The sequence below is a fragment of the Chiloscyllium plagiosum genome, chromosome 9, assembly GCF_004010195.1.
Source record: "Chiloscyllium plagiosum isolate BGI_BamShark_2017 chromosome 9, ASM401019v2, whole genome shotgun sequence".
Lineage (NCBI taxonomy): Eukaryota > Metazoa > Chordata > Chondrichthyes > Orectolobiformes > Hemiscylliidae > Chiloscyllium > Chiloscyllium plagiosum.
Genome location: NC_057718.1, coordinates 23,780,650 through 23,794,571, shown reverse-complemented (window position 1 = coordinate 23,794,571; position 13,922 = coordinate 23,780,650). Strand labels below are relative to the sequence as shown.

Here is a 13,922-nt window from a genome sequence, read left to right as displayed (position 1 = left end):
AAGAAGACGGATGATTTTAACCTATCCCATTGGCTGCAATGCAAGTGAGTCCGAACTGTATACTAACAATGTTTAGTTGTAGCAGGTGGCGGATATTAACTAGGGGTGTTAGTTTAGGAGGGCTGTGGTTTTAATGTGTAACACTGCAAATAAATGTTTATACATTGGTTAAAGATTGGTTTCATTTCTACCCTTCATGAACTGACTTTCTGGAATACAACAGTGAATATGGGATGGATGTGCAATTTAATATCACAACTTAATTTGTTTATTAAAATTTCTCCACTGCCCATCAGTTTAGTCGGATTTCACTCCATAAAGTTGCATTACAGTTAAATCAATGAAACAGGCAACAAACACATACTACAAAGTCTTGAGAAGAGCAACATTCCTTTTCACAAATGGAACTGGGTTAGATCTTTAATTTTAAAGAGGGTGAACTGAGACAAAACAGTAAGAAACTTCCCAGTACTTTGATTGACAATGCGTTCTATGTCAAATTGCCATCCCATAACCAGATCCTGGGATATTCATTAAATATTGAGTTGCCAGGCATGATATTTCTATTAAAAAGCTGGAAAGCAACAAAAGAAATATTTGATTTAGCATATCGTTATGAGTGAATTAAAGTTGAGAAAAAATTATTTGAGTCTTAACATGGAAACACATCACTTTCTCCATAGCAACATGATATCAGTTTCATCAACATATTAGATGCAAGAATATTAGTTGAACATATTGAGTACTGGCATCATAATATCAGCAAAATCTTTGGACTATCATATCTTTCAATCATTTCTCTTCCATAAGGTTGATACATGTGTTATAAGTTGCCACAAATACGTTTGAAAAGCAATGTTGGAGGTGAAGAAAATTGGCCATTAAATGTTCTTTAAATGAATAAAATACTGTTTTTTTTTTACTTCATTATTTCCTTCAGGTTTATAAGCTTGTTGTCTTCACGTTGCTGTTTGCTGATCCAACACATAATGACACTGCTGTGTAAGACCTTAGGACACTGAAACAACCTGGCAATGATGCCATAGAGCTGCACATCACTGGGTATAAATGCCACAGACTAAGCAGAGTTAGGACATTGGAAGAACAGAACACCAGAACTCCTCACCCTCTGGAAAAAACACTGATAAGGTAAGGTCTTGCACACATAAAATAGACACTTTAGTTATTCTTGAATATAGTTATAAGTCAGAGCTGGAATATCTATGTTTACCATGTATTGCAGTATGAATGTATAATAAATGGTATTATTTTGAAAGGCTAAAATTGAAAACAGTCCTTCTCTTGATTTCTCTTTAACTAGTCTGCAAGGAATGCAAACTCATGGTGAGGCATCAAGCCATATGACAAAAGAGTTACAACCCTCAAAGACACAAGTCCTGAATTGATCTTCGATCAAACCCTATTCTGTTGGGACCGATGTGATCCACACTGGCCATCTAGACAATTGGTATCCTTTTTTGAACCACCCAAACGTGCCTGAGTTGCTGTGGCAGTATATATTTTTACATTCATGTTGTAAACTGGAGCTATGGTTAGTGATAGTAGAGACTTTGATTTCTTAACCACCACATGGCTGACCAGAAATCTCTCTGCTCCTACCACCTGATATTGTTGGATTTTGCGAAGATCTATAATTGATACTCAGCTTATTTGACCATGTTATTGACACACTTTCCTTGAATATCAGGTCCTGGAATTGAACTTAAACGCACAGCTGCTGGTTTGGAGTCAGGAACATTTCCCACTGAGCCACAAGACCTCCAGACAGACATTTCTTGACCACTTATTAACTTGAAAAGCTATTTCCTGGCATATGTTCCAGATAGATTAGGATTTGTACAGGGAACGAATCTGTAATCAAGCAGTTTTGTAAATATCTCCTTGCAAGTTTTGGGTTTATTTACAGTACTTTTGTTTTTACATTAGCATGAAATTCACAAAGGATAAACCTGCATCTGGAACCCCTATTGAATAAGCTGGTGCCCTGAATCCACACTCAGGCTGCATTAACATTATAACAGCAGTACTGTTGAGAAGCAAAATCACTGCATCCTGATATTCCAGAATGGGGGAGAGATTCCTCTGGAATCTACTCAGCGAATGGCTGACCATCAAAAATAAGGAAAAGGTTTTGATATCAGGACCATATGTTTGCCAAGGACTGGATGGAGGAATTAGAGTAAAAACTGCCCCCCAAAAATGTTGATACCACACTTTCTCCATTTTGAAATGGTAAAAATCGGAATTAAGGTTATAGTTCACTCAAAGAAACCCTTCAGATGAACAAAGAACCTTTTCTTCACTAAGTCTGAGGAAACAGAAACATTTCCCAGCTCGCTGTTACACATTTTTCTGTCTTCGAGCCCAATAGAAGGACAATTATGACCTTCTGACTTTGGAATTTTGCCTTTACTATATTCCCAGCTGCAGCCACATTTGTCCCTTTTGTCTGTAACCTGAGCATCGTACATCTATAATTGTCCGGTCTAAATAAGCTACAATCACAATTCATGCAGACTTCAGCAGATGTTTGAAACGGTGCACATTGATGCTCTACAGGCCTGTAATCTTTGTGGCGTTTAGCTTATGGGACTGGCACTTTATGGCCATCAAGTTGATGGTCCCAAAACCCAAATATACCCCTCCCCCCCCACCCCACCACCACTACTGCCATATCCTTTAATTTAAAACCTATGGCTTATCTTATTTCTATAATTTATAGCCTTTTGATTTGAAGGGACTACTCTTGATCAGGATTGCAAGTTAAAAGAAAATAGGTTCTATAAATGTCACTCTCCACACTATTGTTGTCTCAAACTTCAGGGATTAGTTAGTGATTGTTCCCTCTGGACCCATAAGAAAAACAAAGCAATCTTGAAGAGTACTTACTGAATACGGCTTCCTGGATCTGTATGCAATCTCTAATAATAGTTTGTAGCAAAAATAATCCAAGAACACTGTTGACGTGGACAAATTACATAAATTATATTTTGCATTTTGTGTCTTCACATTGATTGAATGTCCCAGGGTGATTGCAGTCTTAAGTGCGTTTTGCAAATAATGCCTGTGGCATTCTGATGGGATTTATTGTGAGAACGCTAACAGTAATGTTCCTTTTTGCCATGGTTCAAATGTCATTACCATCAGTAACTACACCGGTGAGAAGAGAACAGGCCACAGGGCGATTTTAACTCCCTGGTGGAAATAGACAGCGATCCCAGTTGAATTTTAGCTGTGATTAGACACATTATAAACTTCTGGACTCAACATATGATTCAATAATTTCACTTTAAAACCACTGCTCAACCTTTGTTTCAGACATCAGCTGATTGTATATACTTCGCTGTTCTTTTAAGCATTCCCGACTTCCATCCCTTCATGAAACTTCGCCTTTTTGCTTCATGAACTCGTTACATGCTCAAAGCACTTTTTTAAAAAAATTACTCATGTGTTGTGTCTGGGGTAGCATTTATTGCCCATCCTTAACTGCCAAGAGGGCAGTTAATAGTCAACTATATTGCTGTAGGTCAGGAGTTATCATAGGTTAGTGCAAGTAAGGACGGTAGATTTCCATCCCTGAAGGACATTGGTGAATTAAATGGACTTTCACAACAATTGACAATGGTTAAATGGTCACTTATAGGTCAATTTGTTATCTCAGACTTTATAATGCATTCAGATTTCACCATCTATCAAGTGTGAATTGAAACCCATGTCTTCATAACATTGACCTGCGTTTCTAGTCTGACCATATTACCACTAGGCTACCACCACCTCCCCTGACGTACTTGTGACATTTTCAATTCTGGTACAAGGTCACTAGTATGAAAAGGTAACTCTAGTTGTCCCTTCACATATGCTGCTGGACCTGCTGGGTCGCTGAAGCATTTCAGGCCTGGAACTCCCCTGCTGACAACTGGAAGAAGGCCACTGGCAGAAAAGTTGGTCCCCTTCATTTTTTTAAATCAGATCTCCATTAGCGTTTGCAAATCTAATGTAATTATTCCACCCTGCACTGGATTTTTTTTTTATCTACCTCACCTTCTCATCCTGTGATACGCAATTCCACAAAGATACCTTCTACATCCAGCTATACATACCGCAATGACTACATCATTGAATGGAAAAGCATTCACTGTTTTTGAATGCTTACCAAAGAATGCTTCAAAAGCAGGTAGCACATGTGGGTTGGGGGCTTTTGGAGTCTCTCTCTCTGCAGTTTATTCTCAGCTTATGTCCCTGCTGAAGACAGTGGCAGCCCATTTGCAATTCAGCAGTCACAGAGTATGGGGAGGACTTGGTTGCCCTCAGGCTGGTGCACTTGAGCGGTGGCAATCAAGTGAAAACCCAACCACAAGACCCAGGACAGCCATAATGGGAGGAGTCCTCTCACAGGCCAATGAATACAATTGGGGCGACGGGCAGAGGAAGAGGCAGCATGTAGGAACAGAGCTGCTCTTTGGAGCTAGGAGGCATCTGATGGCTCAGAGAGGTTGGGTTACAGAAGGAAATCTGAATTACCTGTATCCAAACAGGACCTTACATTGGCTGAAGCAGCATAGTTAGCCAGACAGGCTGAATTTCACAAATAGTACAGAAGGTTCGTCTGAGGAGACAGAGAGACTCTCTGCTCTTGATCACTGACTCTGATTTCATCCAGTTAACTAATCAGAGGCTGTCAATGTACCAGCAAAAAAGACAGGAAGATTGGGAAGAGAGTGCATTCAATGTTATTTCTACGTGCCCTCATTGTGATGATAGTGAAACTGTACTGGGAGCAATTAACACTGAAAGCCATGCATACCACAAGAGAGACTATTTACTTTGCTGCATTCCTGAAGAAGGGCTTATGCCCGAAACGTCGATTCTCCTGTTCCCTGGATGCTGCCTGACCTGCTGCGCTTTTCCAGCAACACATTTCCAGCTCTGCATCAGTAAGGGACTTCCATCTGTGGCAGAAAAGTCTAAAACCAGAACACTGCAACATGCAAGTCACCAAGTGGTAGATGGCACTGAAGAACAGAATGTACTCTGCTTAGGGGAAAAGGTAGTTCCACATGAGAATTGCCAGTATGTAAATATCATGGTCAATGGTAGGAACAGGGATTTTAACTGAACACAAGAGTAGAGGTGTCTATTCTTTCAGAAATGACACCATGGCTGAAACCTGAATTTCTCTAAACCCCTTCAACTGAATGGTGCAGGAGTTATTTTACTCAGTGGGCACGGACAGATGCACGCCATATTTCAATATAATCAGAGAGAGGTCATTGAAACTTTGTACATCATTTCTAATCAATATTTTGCTTCATTAAAAACAGAACAGAGAAATGTGTGTAGCTTGGAATCTTCTTTATTTACCAGCTGCAGAAGAAATTCAAGTTCATTCAATATTGCAAAGAAATTATTACAGCAGCAGATCAGCATTCAGTGAAGAAACTACATTTGGAGGAAATAAAAGTTCTTTCCATTCTCTTTGAGGTAGGCAAGTAGGAGTGGGAGAGAAGTACATTGAGGGCTAAAGTGACCAGCTGCCTAATGATATTCTAGACCTGAAATGAGAGAGGAAAGTGGAGAATGACAAACAAAGTGTCACTGATATTAACGACTTATTGCAGTAAGAGGTCCTGAACCTTATCTTACTCTTTGAAGTTAAAAATCACACAACACCAGGTTATAGTCCAACAGGTTTAATTGGAAGCACTAGCTTTTGGAACAACGCCCCAGTTCAACACCGGCATCTCCAAATCATTACTCTTTGAAGATAGCACAGACGAGTTCAGTCCTGATGCCTTTGCTGTGAAGGATCAGCATGCTTTTCACAAAAGGGATAAAGATGCATATCAGTCAGTTCATTCTGTAGATGGCAACAATGACAAGTGGTAATTACCACTTGATGCAAGAAAGCCATCATATGAAGAAATGCCAAAAGTATTCTCATGATAGCTGTTGTATACAAATGCCTAATGTTGTTGAATCGGTACTCAAGTCTTGAGATCAGAAAAATTCCAAGGTGCTTATTACAAATCTTAACAGTGCAGTAGGCATACAAGAAGTAATTGCTCTGAGTCTGAAACTTATCTTCACTACAGATGGTGATGACACATGACATGATGAAGTTTCTGACATGTTATTGCCTGACAAGGAGCTAACTCATACTGAAAAGATAATCTGAGAAAAATCACTGTCTAGAGGAAGAGAAATTGCTATAGTATTAGCAGGAAAATCAGTATCCTCATATAATTCTCTTTTTCACATCACACTGAAACTTCCATTCCCATGTCTCTTGGCTGCAGGTAGCATATGCACATATTTAGCATAGGCACAATAGCTGGCATGGTGGCTCAGTGTTGCTGTTGCCTCACAGCATCAGGGACCCAAGTTCAATTCTAACCTTGGGTGACTGTCTGTGTGGAATTTACACATTCTCCCTATGTCTGTGTGGGTTTCCTTCCAAAGATGTGCAGGTTAGGTGGATTGGCCATGGGAAATGTAAGGGGTTGGGCCTGGGTGGGATACTGTTCAGAGGGTCAGTGTAGATTTTATGGGCTGAATGGCCTGCTTCCACACTGTAGGGATGCTATGATATATCTTCAGTTCTTAGCATCCTCTCACTGTAATCTGTGATTCCCACCATTTGGCTTGAGGACCTTTGATGAGCTGCCCCCATTTTTCATCGACTGCCTGCCACATTTAATTAATCAGGGAACCTGTCTCCTTGCTAATTAAGAGGGTGTCCTGGTCACAACTCAAAATGAGAGATTGTTTCCTGGAGTGATCTCCAGATGTGGAACTTGTGTTTCCTGGTCCAGCAAGATTTTAGCTGTTGGCATCAGAAATGAAAGAACTGTGCACTCATCCGCTTTCCAGCCAGTCTCTCCTTACTCATTCTCACTTATTGCCTGCTGAAGTTCTGTTCTCACTCCAATCCCTAACAGAAGTAGTGACTGAAACAGATTATAGTTTACAATCATGAGACATCTTGTCCAGGGGAAATGTCTCAGATTCTCAACCCGCCAAACAAGATGGAAATATAATCTTTTGTTTCATTTTGATGTTTCTATTAAGTAGACATTTGACTCATTCAAGACTTTGAGAAGCGAATATATTTTCTCCCTTCAAATAAATAGAGTTGAAGGTTTTACCTTTCATGACACGACTTGGCTCATGGAAATCACCGAGGCGCCAAATAACTTGCTGCAGTCAATTCAGTACCACATTAAAACAAGAAGAAAATCTGCAAAGAGTATAATTCATAATTATGTTTAATATTGCAGTGAAAACAAAAAAACCAATAACATCTGGAAACAAATATACTGGTCCTCACTTTGGAAGTATACAATACGAGCTGGACAATCGTGTGTGTCATTTGAGCTGAAAAATGTGTTGCTGGAAAAGCGCAGCAGGTCAGGCAGCATCCAAGGAGCAGGAGAATCGATGTTTCGGGCATATGCCCTTCTTCAGGAATGAGCCTGTGTGTCATTTGGTGGTTTTACCCATTTTTCCTGTTGGGTTCTATTCTTCCTCCTGTCCTCTTATGATGTTCTATGTTATACAATATTTTCTGTCCAGGAGAACACGAGGGAGAGTTGTGCAGGACTCTGCCACATTTGCATAGATAGCGATAGAAAAACCGCAGATGCTGGAATCAAAAGTCGACAGGCAGGAGGCTGGAAGAACACAGCAAGCCAGGCAGTATCAGGAGGTGGAGAAGTCAATGGTTTGGGTGGAACCCTTCTTCAGGACTGGGGGTGGGTGTGGGGGTCTTCTTCAAGGACCGTTCCCTCTGACAGTCCTTGGTCAATGCCACCCCCAACACCAAACCCCCAGGTATCATCCACTGCAACCAGAAAAGATGCAAAACCTGCCAGTACACCACCTCCCTCACCTTTTGAACAATGTGCTATTCCTCTCTGTCACCCAGACAGCCCTCTGCGGCACCACCTCCATTCCCCATTCCAACGCTCTAAACACCCCCCTTCCCAACGCAATAAAGTCAGTCCCCCTTGTCCTCAACCACCACCCCACCAGTCTCAAACGCATCATCCTCAAACACTTTCACCAACTCCAAATAGACACCACCATCAAGAACATCGTCCACTCCCCACCCCTCTGTGCCTTCTGCAAGGACCGTTCCCTCTGACAAACCTTGGTTCACGCCGCTCCTGCCATCAAACCCCAAGGTACATTCCCCTGTGACCAGGAAAGATGCAAAACCTGCTGGTACACCAACACTGTCACTTCCATCCAGGGCTCCAAACAGTCCTTCCAGGTGAGACAAAAATTCAACTGCTTCTCTTCCAACCTAGTTTACTGCATCAGGTGCTCCCGATGTGGACATCGCTAGATCGGGGAGACCGAATGTAAAGTTAGGGAATGGCTCACTGAGCATTGCAGCTGGGTCCGCAGGGGCTGACTAGACCTCCCAGTCACCGCCCATTTCAGTTTTCCCCCCTTTCCAACATGACCATCCTTGGCCTCCTCCATTGCCAAAACAAACCACAGCTCCTCTTGGAGGAACAACACCTTACCTTCCACCTGGGCACCCTACAGCCTGGAGGGCTCAACACTGAGTTCTCCAATTTCAAATAACCTCCCTCCCCATCGTCCGACTCCCTTCCCAGCCCCTCCCCCCCCTTCCATCCCTCCCTGCCACCAACCGGATTCATTTCTCCCGTTGACCAACCAGGTCGTACACCCTACCTGTCTTCATCTATCCCCACTTCACCACCCTGCCCCCACCACCCCCTTTATCTGCAGCTTCCCCCCACACTCACCCTCAGTCCTGAAGAAGGGTTACACCCAAAATGTCAACTTCTGCAACCCCTGATCGTGCCTGGCATGCTGGGTTCTTCCAGCCTCCTGCTTGTCTACTCATGCATGGAGTCACTCATAGACAGAAAGGGTAGGATGGACCATATTTTAACTCCTCCTTCTTGTGAGGGAATCTCTTTTGTATGTTACATAACCCAGTTATGATCCAGATATTATTTGTGTGAAATGTTGAGTGTACATTTGAAGCCTATTATTTTCTACCACAGTATACTCACAGGGTGAAATCTTTCCAGTTTTAGAATAAATTGGAAGGCAGGAGAGATTACAACAAGAGACAAGTGGCCTGTTAGGACCTACTCGAACTTCTGACAATCAGGCACTTAAGTAATTGAGTCATAGCGTCCCTACAGTGGAGAAAGAGGCCATTCAGCCCATCAAGGTCCTCCAAAGAGCATTCCTCCCAGACCTAGACCCCCTGCCCTATCCTGGTAACCCCACATTTATCATGACTAACCCACCTAGCCTGCACAACCCTGGACAATATGGGCAATTTAGCATGGGCAATCCACCCTAACCTGCACATCTTCAGACTATGGGAGGAAACCGGAGTAGCCGGAGGAAACTCATGTTGACATGAGGAGAATGTGCAACTCCATGCAGTCACCCGAGGCTGGAAGTGAACCTGGGTGCGTTGCGCTGTGAGGCAGCAGTCCTAACCACTGATCCACTATACCACTCATTGGTGGCCCACAGACTTCCTACTGGGAATAGGACCCAATTGAGGAAGTACTGCCTGCCAAAAGTTGTGCGTCAATCAGAAACTCAGTTCAAGCAGTTGGCAGTGCCACAAAGAGGGAAATGGGATGGTGCCAGGGCTATAGTACCCACTGCTCTCTAGGATGGAAGGGTGACCATGAAATAGATGGGTGGTACGATCTCACTGTGTGGGGGTTTATGGGTTCATCCTCAAATGGACAGCTTGCCCAGCCTGAATTACCTGTTGGATAGACTGACTCTACCTCATCACATCTGTAATGTGAGAACCCAAGTAAGAATAGGCCTCTTGAGTGAAAATTTATCTATCGCTTAAACCTCAATTAATGTCAGGGTGGGAAGGTTAGATTAAGGTCCTCCTGTTTTTATGTGGAGGCAGAAAAGTGCTGGTATTCTGGGGCATCAGCCAATCACCTATTTAAATTTCCTACCCATCAGTTGGCTCACTGCCATCCAGGCCAGAAGATTCCACTTGTAACAAAAGTCTTACGATTGACCTCTCTGGTAAACATTGGTGCATTATAAATATGCTCCAAGTCTCTCCACAATAATTATTTCAAAGTCCGGTACTGAATATTTAGAAAAATGATCTATTTACAGGGAAGGTTGGTGACATGGTGGTATTGGCACTCGTCAGGTAATCCAGAGTCGAAGAGTGGGGTGCTGGAAAAGCACAGCCGGTCAGGAGCAGGAGAATCAACAATTCGAGCATAAGCCCTTCGTCAGGAATGAGGCTTATGGCCCAAGGGGGCTGAGAGATAAACGGGTGAGGGGTGGGGCTGGGGGGAAGGTTCCTGGGAATGCGATAGGTCGATGAAGTTAGGGGTGAAAGCAATAGGTTGGAGAAGAGGGTGGAGTGGATAGGGTGGGAAGGAAGATTGACAGGTAGGACAGGTCAAGAGGGTGGTGCTGAGTTGGAAGGTTGGATCTGGGATAAGGTGGGGAGAGGGGAAATGAGGAAACTGGTGAAATCCACATTGATCCCTTGTAGTTGGAGGGTCCCAAGGTGGAGGTTGAGGCGTTTCATCCAGGTGTCAGGTGGTAAGGGTTTGGCGGTGGAGGAGGCCCAGGGTCTGCATGTCTATGGCAGAGTGTTCGGCCACGGGGAAGTGGGGTTGTTTCGTGCATATGTTCTGGAGATGTTCTCTGCAACATTCCACAAGTTGACGTCCTGTCTCCCCAGTTTGGAGGAAACCACATCAGGAGCAACGGACACAGTAGATGATGTGTGTGGAAGTACAGGTAAATCTCTGGTGGATGTGGAAAGATCCTTTGGGATCTCGGATGAAGGTGACCTGGACAGAACCCCACTGGTCTTCACCTCCACCCCATCAACCTCCTGATACATTGCATCATCCTCCGCCATTTCTACCACCTATAAACAGACCCCACCACCAGGGGCATATTTCCCTCCCCACCCCTATCTGAGTTCTGTAAAGACCATTTCCTCTGCGGCTACCTTGTCAGGACCATGCCTCCCCATGATCCCGCTCTCCCCCTAAGAATTGCAAAACCTGTGCCCACACCTCCCCCCTCACCTCCGTCCAAGGCCCCAAAGGATCCTTCCGCATCCGTTGGAGATTTACTTGTACTTCCACATATGTCATCTACTATGTCCGTTGCTCTCGATGTGCTCTCCTCTACATTGGGGAGACAGGATGCCAACTTGGGGAATGTTTCAGAGAACATCTCTAGGACACATGAACGAAACAACCACACTGCCTTGTGGCCAAACACTTTAACTCTAAAGGACTTTAAAGGATTGGACACTCTGGAGGCAGGAAACATGTTTCTGCTGATGGGTGAGTGCCAAACCAGAGGACACAGCTTAAAAATACGGGGTAGACCATTTAGGACAGAGATGAGGAGAAACTTCTTCACCCAGAGAGTGGTGGCTGTGTGGAATGCTCTGCCCCAGAGGGCAGTGGAGGCCCAGTCTCGGGATTCATTTAAGAAAGAGTTGGATAGAGCTCTCAAGGATAGTGGAATCAAGGGTTATGGAGATAAGGCAGGAACAGGATACTGATTAAGGATGATCAGCCATGATCATATTGAATGGTGGTGCAGGCTCAAAGGGCAGAATGGCCTACTCCTGCACCTATTGTCTATTGTCTCCCCCTCCCACTCCGCCAAGGGCATGCAGGTCCTGGGCCTCCTCCACTGCCAAACTTTTACCAACCGACACCTGGAGGAGGAACGCCTCATATTCCGCTTTGGGACCCTCCAATCACATAGGATCAATGTGGATTTCACCAGTTTCCTAATTTCCCCTCCTCCCACCTTATCCCAGATCCAACCTTCCAACTCAGCCCCACCCTTATGACCTGTCCATCTTCCTTTCCACCTGTCCGCTCCATCCTTTTCTCTGACCCTGTCACCATTATCCCCACCTTCATCTACTTATCGAATTCTCAACTACTTTCCCCACAGCCCCACCCCCTCCCATTTATCTCTCAGTCCCCTTGGTCCACAAGTCTCATTCCTGATGAAGAGCTTATCCTGAAATGTCGATTCTCCTGCTCCTCAGATGCTGCCTGACCTGCTGTGCTTTTCCAGCATCACTGTCTTCGGCTCTGATCTCCAGCATCTGCAGTCCTCACCTTCTCCTAAATCAGCCAGAGACCCAGGTTAAGATTCTGGATGGAAGGGCTCAAACCCCACATGAAAATGAGCAGAAATTTAATTCAATCCATTAATCTGGAATTTAAAGTTATTTCCAGCAATATTGATCATGAAACCAGCCCCCCAAAGTTGTTGTAAGAAGTCGTTCATGTCCTCCAATGAAGATTTGCTATACTTTCCCCCAGTCTGGTCTACATGTAAAATCAGACCACAGCATAATGGTTGACTCTTAATTATATCATGAACTCTCAAGGAAAGTCTATATCTCTGAATTAGTCATATGCTTGAAGGATTATGACCTATACTGACAGTTACCCAGGGGAGTTAGAGAAACTAAAACCTACTCTAATTCCTGGTTAACCATGAGTTCTTCAACCCCCCCCCACCACGATCCCTCCCCCACCCTGATTAAACCTTTCCAATGACCCCTACCCACCCCCCTCCAATTCAACCTGACCTAACAGCCATCTCCATCCATCATCTCCCAGACTCGAGCCACTAAAACCCAGGGTCTTCACACCCTCCAATACCTCTTCCTCCCCACCCCCAGCTTGGTCTCCCTGATCTGACCCAGCATCCCTCCTGACACAATGTCATTTCAAATCACACCCTGACCTGACCCCAACCCTGATACACCTCTGATCCCACTCAACTGCTCTGAACCGCATCCTAGCCTCTCACCCAATTAGCTGCTGCATTATCCCTCACCTAGCTATCACCCTCCTTCCTCACCCAATTAACTGACACGCTCACTTTCTCCCTGTAGCTTGTCAAAATGCTTTTGGGTCCTTTAACCCTTGGAATCCAGCAATTCCTGCTTTCACAAAGGGGGTGCAGCTTGGCCTCTATTGTGCTGCGCTGGCAGATTCCCAGATCAGCTCCACATTTTTCAAAAAGCCAAATCCGATGTTCAGGCCAGAAATGTGGTGTTCCATGGTAGGGGCAATCCCTGGGAAATTTGGCTTAAAACAGGCTTTGCACAGACCTGACTCCCTTCAGTACCCAGTGGGTTAGTTGACCTGTTAAAGAAATTCAAGAAGGAGCAACTTTGAAATCCTGAGCTGAGCAGTCAGGTCTGGGAGGTGTGAGAAATTTAAAAATCAGTTGTTTCAGATTGGAATGAACCTGTGCGATACTCTAGGTCAAGTGGTATGCTGTGGTCACCTTGAAGCATTTACCTCTCAAATAAGAACTTTTTCAAGTAAGTTCAAGTAAGAACTCTCTCACTTTACTGTTTCTAAGTACTGAAAGCTATCACATACAAATGGATTCAGGTCAGGATGGGAGATATCAGAGGCCAGTTATAAAATATGTAACTCCTGGTGACATAATGAGACAGCTTTTCCTTTTGTTCAACTTCATCTTTTCATTAACATGCTCAGCCCGCTTCCTCTTTTGACAGGATTGTTCATTATTATTATTATTATTATTGTCCTAGCTTTAGTGTCCTCATTCCTTTCAAGTTACAGTTTGTGATTTAGCTAATTTCATGTGTGTGTGTGTCTGTCTGTGTCGGCAAGTATGTGTGCATATATTATGTGCATGTGTGGATGTGTGTGTGTGGGTATGTGTGTGTATACATGTATGTGTGTGTATAAGTGTGTGTGCGTGCATCTGTGTCCATTGGGGTCTTTGTATTTGTGTGTGTATTAACAGGAGGATATGAGGGAGGAAGAGAGCTTCTTCAAGGAAGGCATCCTTGTAAGAGGATTCGCAGTAGGTTAAAATCT

The 13,922-nt window shown here is 43.9% G+C and overlaps 1 protein-coding gene across 6 annotated transcripts in view; it reads right to left on the bottom strand.

The window, feature by feature from the left end:
• The window catches only part of LOC122552699 (muscarinic acetylcholine receptor M3-like), a 335,328-nt gene that overhangs the window by 103,586 nt on the left and 217,820 nt on the right, over positions 1–13,922 (bottom strand). For all 6 annotated transcript variants that reach the window (XM_043695575.1, XM_043695577.1, XM_043695579.1 and 3 more), the window contains exon 3: positions 7,167–7,258. The gene's annotated coding sequence lies outside the window, so the exon portion shown is untranslated. The remainder of the gene's footprint in view (positions 1–7,166; positions 7,259–13,922) is intronic.